This window comes from Mercenaria mercenaria, chromosome 16 (assembly GCF_021730395.1).
Source record: "Mercenaria mercenaria strain notata chromosome 16, MADL_Memer_1, whole genome shotgun sequence".
NCBI classification, from domain to species: Eukaryota; Metazoa; Mollusca; class Bivalvia; order Venerida; family Veneridae; genus Mercenaria; species Mercenaria mercenaria.
The window spans coordinates 58732958-58746176 of NC_069376.1; the positions used below are offsets into that span (position 1 = coordinate 58732958).

At 35.4% G+C, this 13219-nt stretch overlaps 1 long non-coding RNA gene across 1 annotated transcript; it reads right to left on the reverse strand.

Annotated features, from left to right (window-relative positions):
- Positions 1-6482, reverse strand: LOC123541453 (uncharacterized). Its single transcript, XR_008367908.1, has 3 exons — positions 5502-6482; positions 1900-2060; positions 1-138 (listed from the first exon to the last, which is right to left on the reverse strand). It is a non-coding gene; the product is annotated as an uncharacterized LOC123541453 (long non-coding RNA).
- Between the last annotated feature and the right edge of the window lie 6737 nt (positions 6483-13219).

Here is a 13219-nt window from a genome sequence, read left to right on the forward strand (position 1 = left end):
TAGAAAATCACTATCATCAACGATGAACTTTTTTGCTACACATCAAAGTTTTAAGTCCATGTTCATATTTCTAATACACATCTGTCATGTCTACCAGTCTGGGGTAGTTTTTTAATCCATCCGCACAGGAGTATAGTCCTGAAAAACACAGACAAAACAACTGTTAAAGACATCAGACAGGGCACAAAATGTACACAGTGTCAGTAAATACATTTAAAATTTAACATGTCAAAGGGATTGCTTTGAAGTGGGAACTTCAAAATTTCAAAGAACTACTTCCTAGGATACAACAACCCGGAAGTACTTCAATACTGGGGTGACACCTTCTAAAGTCAACTGTGTGAGCTGGTAATTGATCCTCTCAATTTCATGTTTTTCCCCCCACATGACAGAGAAAGTCTTGCTTTAAAGTTAACCTAAGAGACAAATGGGTAAATGTCAACAACAAATTAAAAGTTGAATACTGTTACTTGTCTAAATTGAAATATTAAACTATTATGCATAAATATTACTTGTTTTTACTTTCTTCCTATTACAAATGTTGAATAAACATCCAGTCTGCATGATGCTATCTTATGATGGTAATACCATTAAATGCTTCCATACACAATAGTTATAGTTCTGTTCTAGCTTTTTAAAGATATACTAAAACTTATAACTTCTACAAAGACTTGGGAAGAGTAAATTCAGGAACTGCAACAAACTGCAGTATGAAACTGGAGCAAATTGCTGGAACAAAGTGCAGGACACAACTGGAACAAACTGCTGGACACAACTGGACCAAACTGCAGGACACAACCTGAACAAACTGCAGACACAATTAGAACAAGCTGCAGACACAATTAGAACAAACTGCAGAACACAACCAGAACAAGCTGCTGGACACAACTGGAACTAGATGCTGGACACAACTGGAACAAGCTGCTGGACACAACTGGAACAAGCTGTTGGATACAACTGGAACAAACTCCTGGACACAACTTTAACAAACTGCTGAATAAAACTGGTAACACCTGTCAAACAAGAAGAACCAGAGGGTCATAAGTACCCTGGATCACTTACCTGAGTAATATGAACTACATGTTTAAATGTCAAACTGATCATTTTTAGAAATTTTTGGAATATTTTCTAATGTTCAATCAAGTAACCCCTGGGGCGGGGTCAATTTTACCCCGGGGAGTCATGATTTGAAAAAGGTTTGTAGAAGTCTACTAGGCAATGTTACATATCAAATATCTAAGATCTAGGCCTTCTGGTTTATTTTTGAGCAAATTTATGAAGATTTCCCTATGCACAATCAAGTAACCTCTGGCGCTGGGTCAATTTGATCCTGGGGGGTCAAGATTTGAACAGATTTTGTAGAGGTCTACTAGACAATGCTACATGTCAAATATCTAAGATGGGCGGGCATTCAATAAAATCCATATCACACATCTAAAATCTTCAATATGAAAAACCAGCAATGCTTGACTATTCAACAGCCTTTCCAAAATTCAAAACAGGGTTATGGAACCCACACAATGCATATCAACTAATGAAAGAAGGCAAGCGTGTGACATTTAAATCAATTACCATTACTGGGTACTGAGACACAAAATCTTCACTAAATTCTTTTCTCAAGTTGAAAAAGGGGCATAATTTTGTAAAAAGTAAAACAGAGTTATGAAACCTATGCAATGTAAGTCAGTTTATCATACCGAACAAGTGTGTAAAGTTTCAATTATTCACACAATTGGTTACTGAGGTACCAGCCTGCATACAAAAACTTAATTGGGACGCCAATGCAGTCAAACGGCTGTGTCCAAAAGATGTACCTTTTCTTTGAATAGTTAAGCTAATAAATGCACTTGCTAACATATATAGTGTTTTAATAGGTAACAATTCAAACATGATACCTACAAGTTAAACAGTCAAATTCGCTATTCAGCAAAGTCCATTGCACAAAACAATCCACCCCTTTTCCAAGAATGGGTATTTTGGTGTCAGGCTTTGTCACTTGGAGTAAATGACTACCTGTGGCTGATGAATGTCACATATTTCTTGGTATTGCTTCTTGTGTGCTGTAAACAGGAATTAATCTGTTGTTGATTGGTGTTGTACAATTTTTTCATTAATATTTCAGTTCTACAATGGCCATCTGTAACTATTTAAGGTGATTAATCAGAATTTGGTCAATTAATGAATTCATTCAAAACTTTATCTGGTGATCATTTATACTTATTTGTGTTCAGCCAGTTCTTAATACACATTGCCTTGTCACTGGAATTATTCGTAAAATTTGATTTCCTTATCCTGGTTGCCAAACTAAGACAGCATTATTTTAGTGTAAATATAAATTAAATAAACATTTTTTCCTAAGGAATCATATAAATATTAGCACAATTATTATCACAATTGTCTGTCTCGGTTGCACAAGACTAGATGTTGAAATCTAACAAAATAAATGACTTTTTAAATACTTTTATATAAAAGGGAGGTAATTACAAATTTTCACAAAAAAGTAATACATTATACATTTCCAATAGGGATCTATGCCTATGTAATAGGTCTTTTTATTCCTAGAATAAATCTCTAACAAAATATATGAAAAATGTAAAATACAATAAAATGCTGCTCAAATGTGACTGACCACCTTGAACTCTGAATATGAGCATGTAACTAACAAGTTCCCCACATAAACCGAATGTTACAAACTTTAATAAAATAGAAATAGTAGAAAAGCACTGGTTGTGCATCTCGACATAAATTGAAATGTTGCAGTCTACACTGCGAGAGCTACTGTCCACACCCTCTAGCCCTTTGTGAGCAGAACTCAACATTTACACATGCTACAATTTTCTTTTAAACTTGACAAAGAATTTTTTCCACAGAGAATTTCATGAGCTTCAAAAAAATGTGCAAGCTGGCATTAGATTTAACTAGAGCTATCACTAAAGGTGATGAATGTACCCCCCGCATGCACTGACACAGTACATTGCAATTTGACGCACACAAGATTGCATAATTATGTGGACTTATGTATATAGAATGTATGTATACAGTATAGTAACAAAAAACAAAGTCCCATAACTATGCAGAATATTTATCTAAAAGAATGTAACATGCACCATGCACAACTAGGGTTGGTACTGATCACTTGTGTGAAGTTTCATTAAATTGTGTGTAAGGGTTTGGTAGATTAGACACGCACAAGATTGCATATGCAGACTGTATGTACATAGTACGTTAACAAGAAACAAAGTCCCATAACTCTGCAATTTTTGTCGCTGAAAGAACCTAACATGCCCCATGCACAACTACTGTTGTCACTGATCACTTGTGTGAAGTTTCATTAAATTGTGTCAAGGGGATGAGGAGAGATGGTGCGCACAAGGTTGTGACTATGTATATAGTATAGTAACAAAAAAACAAAGTCCCATAACTCTGCAAATTTTTTTTCTGAAAGAACCTAACATGCCCCATGCACAACTACTGTTGTTACTGATCACTTGTGTGAAGTTTTATTAAATTGTGTCAAGGGGATGAGGAGAGATGGTGCGCACAAGATTGTGTCTATGTATATATAGTATAGTAACAAAAAAACAAAGTCCCATAACTCTGCAATTTTTTTTTCTAAAAGAACCTAACATGCCCGATGCACAACTACTGTTGGTACTGATCACTTGTGTGAAGTTTCATTAAATTGTGTTAAGGGGATGAGGAGAGATGGTGCGCACAAGATTGTGTCTATGTATATAGTATAGTAACAAATAAACAAAGTCCCATAACTCCGCAAATTTTTTTTCTAAAAGAATCTAACATGCCCCATGCACAACTACTGTTGGTACTGATCACTTGTGTGAAGTTTCATTAAATTCTGTCAAGGGGATAAGGAGAGATGGTGCGCACAAGATTGCGTCTACGGACAGACGGACAGACAGACAGACAGACAGACAACCTGAAACCAGTATACCCCCCCTTACAACTTTGTTGTCGGGGGGTACAATAATCTTATAATTGTAACCCTTACCATGCTGGCACAAATGATTCTGCCTTAGTGACCAGTGTAGATAAAGACCAGCCTGTACATCCATGCTGTCTGATCATGATCTACACTATTTGCCATTCAGTCAGTATCTTTCTGGTATGCAACCCTTTTAAAGATACTGAATGTTACTGTCTGAATTGAAATATGAACAAGTTCATTATAGAAAAGCAGGGTAATGACCAATGTGAAAAAATTAAACTCTGAAACAGCAGTCTAAAACAAGAGCTGTCTGATGACAGCGCGCTCGACTATTCGAAGAATTGATTGAAGAATGGGGTCAAAATATTTCCACGGATATTCAGACAAAAGAAAAAAATAGATTAGACAAACAATGTTCCTGTATTACTACGATTTCGATAAGTCTTGCACTAAATGGCAATATATGAGGCAATTTCAAAGTCCAAAAAGGGCCATAATTCAGTCAAAATAGTTATGTACTCTTGCCTACAGATGGAAATCATAATGATAAACAAGTGTTCAAAGTTTAAAAGCCATATGTCAAATAGTTTTGACAAAACATGGACTTGTATGAAAACAGAACCAATTTCAAAGTCCAAAAAGGGCCATAATTCAGCCAAAATAGATGACAGAGTTATTTTCTCTTTCCTACAGATAGAGACTATTATACTAAACAAGTGATAAAAGTTTCAAAGCCATATGTCAAACACTTTACAAAAAATATAAACTGGTACGAAAAACTTAACCAAGATTTCTGAGTCAAAAGGGGCCACAATTCAGCCAAAATCCTTGATGGTGTTATGTACTCTTGCCTATAACTGGACATGGTGATGGTAAACAGGTGTTGAAAGTTTCAAAGCTTTACCTCAAAAGACTTGGTCAAAATATGAACTGGTACGAAATATTAACCAAGATTTCTAAGTCAAAAGGGGCCATAATTCAGCCAAAATCCCTGATGGAGTTATGTACTCTTGCCTGTAACTGGCCATGGTGATGGTAAATAAGTGTTGAAAGTGTCAAAGCTTCAACTTAAAAGACTTTGTCAAAATATGAACTGGTACGAAAAACTTAACCATGATTTCTAAGTCCAAAGGGGCCATAATTCAGCCAAAATCCTTGATGGAGTTATGTGCTCTTGCCTATAACTGGCCATGATGATGGTTAACAAGTGCTGAAAGTTTCAAAGCTTTATCTTAAAAGACTTTGTCAAAATATGAACTGGTACGAAAAACTTAACCATGATTTCTAAGTCAAAAGGGGCCATAATTCAGCCAAAATCCTTGATGGAGTTATGTGCTCTTGCTTATAACTGGCCATGATGATGGTAAACAAGTGTTGAAAGTTTCAAAGCTTTATCTCGAAAGACTTTGTCAAAATGTGGGCTGGTACGAAAAACTTAACCAAGGTGTGACGCCGACGCCGACGCCGTGGTGAGTAGGATAGCTCTACTTATTCTTCGAATAGTCGAGCTAAAAAACAACTTGACAAGCAGTATCTTAATCATTTTGCTACCTACGAGACGGATACATTGGCTGGAACTGCTTGTTGATGGTCACCACTATTAAAAGTTTTCCACAGTTTTCTATAGTTCTTCACCATCATCATTATCTGTGCAGTCACTGTCAGTCTCTACTTGCAACTTCAACCTCTGAAGAAAAAAGAATTTATGAACATACACACTGCAAAATACAAATATGTAGCTTGTAAAATGGATTCCATCAAAATAAATATATAATACACTAATAAACTTGCTAGGATTTCATCATATTTAAGGGTTAGGAGTATATCATCAAAACACAGAAATATGTGATAAACAAACAACATCTTTACCAATATTTTACCTCACCATTACATGTTCTGCCGTACTGTCCCATGCGATGGATACTTAAAATATTCTGAAACAAGAGCTGTCACCATAGGATGACACATGCCCCCGATGGCACTTTGAATGAATAGTTATGGCCGATGTTAGAGTTTAGGACCTTTGACCTACGGAGCTGGGTCTTGCGCGCGACACGTCGTCTTACTGTGTCACACATTCATGCGTAGTCATTTTAAAATCCATGCATGAATGACAATGATATGGACCGGACACGCACATCAATGCACTATCATGAAAAATGACTTTTAATGTCTAAGTGTGATCTTGATATTTGAGCTACGGACCTGGGTCTTGCGTGCGACATGTCGTCTTACTGTGGTACACATTCATGCCAAGTTATTTGAAAATCCATCCATCGATGACAAAGATATGGACCGGACACGCCCATCAATGCACTATCCTTTAACGTCTAAGTGTGACCTTGACCTTTGAGCTACGGACCTGGGTCTTGCGTGCGACACGTCGTCTTACTGTGGTACACATTCATGCCAAGTTATTTGAAAATCCATCCATCGATGACAAAGATATGGAACGGACACGAAAATTGCGGACAGACTGACAGACTGACAGACAGACTGACAGACCGACAGACGGTTCAAAAACTATATGCCTTTCTTCGGGGGCATAAAAATTGTCCCCCTTTGAAAATGAATGCAATTTGTAAAGAAATAAAAATAAACAATTGCTGAAAACTGTGTTCCAACTAGTTATGTGAAATTTCACCAGTTGTACGCTATATTGCAAATGCATCAAAACAAACATAATTATGTAACAGTTCTTTGAAAATGGTGAGTTTTTTTTTTGGGCATCAGACCATGTGAAAACTATTTGAAGTTTGTTGTTAATATCCTCTCTTAAACTTTATTCAGTATGTAGAATTTATTTAAGTGTTACTATATTATAAGATTAAAAAGAGCATCTCTGTAGTAGTTTCAGGGGTGTTAGCAGAATAAAACAGAAATCCTATAAAAAGGTTCAATTCCCTTCCCGAGCTGTACGTTGCAAAGCAGTTTTTTCTGGCAGAGATTTTTGTTTGTTTTGGGTTTAATGCTGTTTTTTAACAGTATTTCAGTCATGTAACGGCGGGCAGTTAACCTAACCAGTATTCCTGGAATCTTTATTAGTACAAAGCTGTTCTCCGCAAGTAACTGCCAACTTCCCCACATGAATCAGAGGTGGAGGACTAATGATTTCAGACACAATGTTGTTTATCAAATAGTTACGGAGAACATACGCCCCACCAGAGGATCGAACTCGCGACCCTGAGATCCGTAGACTAACGCTCTTACCTACTGAGCTAAGCGGGCGGGCTTCTGGCAGAGATTTATCGCTTTGGATACACATAGAAATATAAATGTTTGGAACTTGTATATTTAGTACATGTATTTATATTTCTGTAAAGAAATCATCTCATGAACTACTGTACAGGTATAATAAATCAGACCATCAGAAATATCTACATGTTAACCCTTGTGGTTTCGGATATGTTCAATGTTTTTTCTCCCACACTTTTGTGGCATGAACTTGACTGTTATAAATTGTATTTCTCACAACCCAAAAGAAGTATTTGTATGTAGTGAGTAAATGCATTAATACAAATCTATGAATTGATATTTTTTTTAAAAAAAGAACGGAACTGAATTTTTGTTGAAGTGTTCTTGTTTTTTAATCCATACCACCAGAACTTTTGATCATTACGATTGGCTACTTGATAAATCATTAAAATAGTTCAGTGGCATTATTTTCTTTAAATTTAGCATTTCATACACATATTTATAACTATCTGACAAAACAAAAGGAAATTTTATATTGCATTATTATTATCATGAATTCTAAATAAAGTAAAAAATTTCTCGATTGAAAAAGTTCTTTAAAGACTTTAAATTCATAACCGAAATTTACCTATCCGAAACTCATTAATTTATCAGATGCCTTGAAAATTTTCATACATGTTCCGATTCTCTGGCTTTAATAATGTCTGATTCTTGCATCAACTTGTTCAGATCCATACATTTAATTGATTATTAATAAATCTTTTTGAAAGCAGTACCAGTTTTATATATATTGACGATCTTTTGTACGGAGTTCAGACCGTCGGTGGAATCGGTTTCTGGGCAATTCATTTATTGAAATCGGCCGTATACAAAGTAAATTTCGGAGTAAATTTATGATAAAATGAAGAAGTAACTTATGATTGATGCACAAGATCATGCTGAAGAAGGTTTAAGTCTACATTCACGAAGTTTATCGAATTTTTCATGCCACCTTAATATTTTCAAAATGGCGTGGGTAACAACAGCGCGAACGCAGTGTTCCTGGATTCTGTACCAGTACAAACCTGTTCTCCGCAAGTAACTGCCAACTTCTCCAAATGAATCAGTGGTGGAGGATGAATGGTATCAGACAAAGTCTTTTATAAAATCATCACAGACAACATATGCATCGCCCAAGTATCAAACTCGCAACCCTGTCAGAGGGCTTTTTCAGGGGGTTTTGGAAAAAAGGCCCCTGGTCATATTGGGAATTTTTAACACGGTAAATTGTCAAATTTGGGAAAATATACTGACAAATTAAATGAGTTTTTAATTAATATATATTAGTTAAATCTTCAGTTTCAAATTTTACTGGTAGACAGTATCGATCCTCTTGTGAAATTTTGAGAATATTTTTTTCAGGATTGTGTTCCAGTATTGCCTAAAAATATAGTAACTCTTTATTTGTCATGCTAAAATTTTTGTTTACAGTTTGTTTTCACCAACGTTATAACTGAAATTATCCAAAAAGTAGAATGGCAAAATGCGTGTATTTTCGAGTGTAAAAACTGGGTCGCGAACATATGTGACAACTGATTTTAATGGTAAAAGAACCACCTGTCAACATGTTTTGGTTACTTTATTCAATTAATATTTGTGTTTTAATGCATTGTGAGAGGTTTTTGCATAAAAATCATACATTTCTTCAGCAAAATCTTGTAAGGATTTTCTGCCGATGTTGCAGACGGTCATGTTACTAAAAATAGAAACGAGTTGTTTTTTCCAACATTTTGTTTGATTTACTTGGCAAACAAAACTAATTGTGCAAGAATTATTATTGAAAAACAGAAAGTAACTGATTTCAGTTGGGAAGTTTTTCATTGGATTGGGAATTTTTTGCTCCAAATTGGGAAAAATGGAGCATATTTGGCATTGGGAATGGGGACGAATATCGGCCCCGTGAGATAGGGTGAAAAAGCCCTGCCTGTAATCCATCTGTATATCTATGCTCTCTCTATTGAGCTAAGCGGGCAGGTTTTCAAGTGGAACAGCATCAAATCATTTACTTTGTATGATTCATGAAATATTTCTGCAAGAAAAATGTACCTTGTGTCACATCGTAAGGCTAATTAAGTAAACAACTACCTTAGTGATAATTAAGGTAGAGAAAAAATAGCATCATGAATTGACCTGAAATTCTAAAAAAAAAAATAAATAAAAAAAAATGGGGCATAATTCATAATATATTGATGCCAGATTTATGGATCTTGTGTCGAATGATCTGGGTGATGATATGAAACAATTGTTTTAAGTTTGAATCAAGTAGGATTGCTGTTTCTTTCGTATGCTCAAATAGTATTTCTAAATTGTGACCTTATTGCATCACACAATTTAAGATTGCAGTTTCATTAAAATATGGTCATAAATGTGGCCTCTACAGTGTTAACTAGCTTTTCCTTTGATTTGACCCGAGACCTAGTTTTTGTCCCCAGATGACCCAATATCAAAATCGTCCAAGATTTTCTTAAAGGTAACATTCTGACTAAGATTCATTAAGATTGGGTCAAAATTGTGACCTCTAGTGTTAGCAATTATTATTATTATACCAGATATATATTATTATACCAGATTTATATAGCGCCCTTTTCATGATCAATTTCACGTTCAAAGGCACTTTACATAGTTCAAATGCAGCCACACAGGGCGCATAACTCATCCTCTACTAGTACAGACACAGAGTGATCTGACCAGAGGGACAGAGTGAGACAAAGCCCCTGTGACAGAGAGATCAGAAATCAGATACAGGCTTGTCTGGCTAACTTAGCCTAGCTCATTGCGAATAGACAGCCTGGTTCTTTAACGTGCCCAGTGTATAGCACTGATACACGCAAGGATTGCCTGGGTTTCAGACCAGTACACCTCCTTTGCTTTGACCTGATGACCTAGTTTTTGACCCCAGATGACTCAATATCAAACTTGTCCAAGATTTTACTGAGAGTAACATTCTGACAGTTTCATTAAGATTAGGCCAAAACTGTGACCTTTAGAATGTTAACAAGCTTTTTCTTTGATTTGACCTGGTAACATAGTTTTTGACCCCAGATGACCCAATATTGAAATCATCCAAGATTTTAATTAAAAGTAACATACTGGCCAGGTTTCATTGAGATTGGGCCAAAATTGTGATGTCTAGAGTGTTAACAAGCTTTTCCTTTGATTTGACCGAAAAGATCAATGTTAAACTTGATCATTCAATTAACTGAAATTAAAATATAGTGTGCACACTTCCGTCAAACTGTAAAATAAATATACAGCAGCACAAGTATTTTAAATAACCAATTTGAAAATCCTTGTTAAATGATACCAGACTAACCTGTATCAATATTGTCATCTGACCTCTCCAATGTTCTTTGAGCTGATCCCCTTCTCCAATCTCTGGCTGCAGGTGTCATATTATACATTCTTCTTTGCAGGAAACCAACTATCAATGTCTGAAGTAAAGAATTTTTTGTTCATATCGATTTTTTTTTTGTCAAGGAAAGAAGATAATGTTTGAGAAACTTGCCTAGCATTCATTGTCCTTTACCAGAAACAGAATAGGTATCATCAACACCCTATATTTACAAAAAAGCAACAACATCTTTAAAAGAATTGACACTGTCTTTAAAATCAATGTATACAGTAAAACCTGTCTAAAGCAGCCAGCCAAGAGAGTGGAATGTCATTTATAGAATGAAGGGCAATGAGACACTGGCTGCTTAATAGAGGCAACAGCAGGTTTTACTGTATGCTAACTGTAGGTATTATAGCTGATGTCCAAGTAAACTTTCTGCTAAAGTAATTTTGGGTCTGGCCAGCCATTGGCAGTGAGCGGCCATTGCACAGAAAAACTCTTCATTAATGCCGCTTTTAAGTCAATTTGCGCACATACGCAAGCTTTCAACCAACCATTTTTAAAAGTGTGAAAATCAAGGATCTTCAATAAGTTCAGTATTTTAGTGATAGATTTAACTTTAGCATCAGTAACTTACCTATATTTAACATCTGACATGTATGATTTATTAAAATTTCACAATCTAACAAATGCAGTTTCAAGGAATCAAGTTTACAATGTTATAAATCAGTATCATATAATCTATGTTCAGAAACGCTTGAGGGAGGTATCTACTTTAAAAGTGGCTGAGGAAGCCCGACGAAATTTTTACATCTCTTATCCACTTGGGCATTTGCTGAAAAAAAAATTAAGTGACAATATAAGCGACAATATAATAGGGTTATAATTTATAACTGTAGCTTGATCTTGGACGCAGTATTCGGCTTTCGTGAATTTTGCCAGATTGAATCTCATGAGGTGCGCAAGCGCCGAGTGTGATCCAACCTTGCAAAATCCATGAGAGCCGAATACAAAGTCCCAGAACTGGTTTCTGTTATAATGACTTTTTATAATATACCTTTACCATTTTGATTCTTGTTTTGTTCTTGAACGAAATTTTCAATGTTTATCGATATTAAATGGAACTTACTGAAGTTTTTATGTGCGTTATTTATAGTAATGTATCAGATCATGCATATTAATGAAAACAGTTTGGCAGCATACAATACGGAAGGTACAATACAGAATTTTTGTCTGTTTCTTCATATTTAATTGTGAAATACAAGCCAATTTTTTTACAGAATTTATATAGGTATATAATAAACTGAAATATAAACCAGAGCTCTGCCAAGTGGGGCATTATACACCTGAAGGATTACATCAGAGGATGGGAGCAAAATTTAATAACTTGGGAGTGGGAAGCCCAAAGGATAGGAACAACATAGGGAAGAAATTTAAAAGAAAATCTAAGTCCACAAACGAGGTCACACTTAGGAGTCAAAGGTCATATCAGTTTGTTTCATTTCCACTCTGTAACTCTTGAACTGCTTGAAGGATTTCAAAGAAATTTGACACAATTGTTCACAACACCTAGACAACATGCAGAGCACATGTTCTGGATGACTCAATTCAATGTCAAGGTCACATTTAGGGGTCAAAGGTCATATGATTTTGCTTTGTGTTTATTGCTCTGCATTGCAGTGCTCATGTTAGATGCTCAGATGAGTTTTTGTGATCGCTCGATGTCCGGCGTCTGTCGTCTTTCAACATTTAGCTTGTGCATGCGATAAATTTAAGGCTGTATTTTCAACTGGATCTTTATGAAATTTGATCAGAATGATAATCTTGATGAAATTAAGGCCAAGTTTGAAAACAGGTTATCTGGGGTCAAAAAGTAAGTCACTAGGTTAAATCAAAGAAAAACTTTTTGTATGCAATAAAGGCTGTATTTTTCAACTGATCTTTATGAAATTTCATCAGAATGATTATCTTGATAAAATCTAAGCCAAGTTCGAAAATGGGTCATTTTGGGTCAAAAAGTAGGTCACTATGTCAAATCAAGGAAAAACCTTGTGTATGTGAGAGGCTGTACTTTTCAACTGATCTTCATGAAATTTTGTCAGAAGAATTACCTTGATGAAATCTAAGTCGAGTTTGAAAATAGGACATCTGAGGTCAAAAAGTAGGTCACTAGGTCAAATTAAACAAAAACCTTGTGTATGCGATAGAGGCTGTATTTTTCAATTGATCCTCATGAATTTTGATCAGAACAATTGCCTTGATAAAATCTAGGTTAAATTTGAATATGAGTCATTTGGACTCAAAATCTAGGTCACATCAAATAAAAACCTTGTGAATGCAATAGGGGTTGCATTTTACACCAGATCTTCATGAAATTTAATTAGAATTTGTCTATATGAAATCTAGGTGGGGTCTGAATATGGGTCATCTAGGGTCAAAAACTAGGTCACCTGGTCAAATTAAAGAAAAACCTTGTTTAGCAACAGGAGCTGCATTTTACACTGGATATTCATAAAATTTAGTCAGAATGATTGCCTTGATGAAATCTAGGTCAAATTAAAATATGGGTCATCTGTGATCAAAAACTAGGTCAGCAGGTCAAATCAAAGTAACAGATTTTTTTTCCCTAGTGATCTTCATGGAATTTGGTCAGAATGCTAGCCTTGATGAAATTAAGGTCAAGTTTGAATATGGGTCATCTGGGG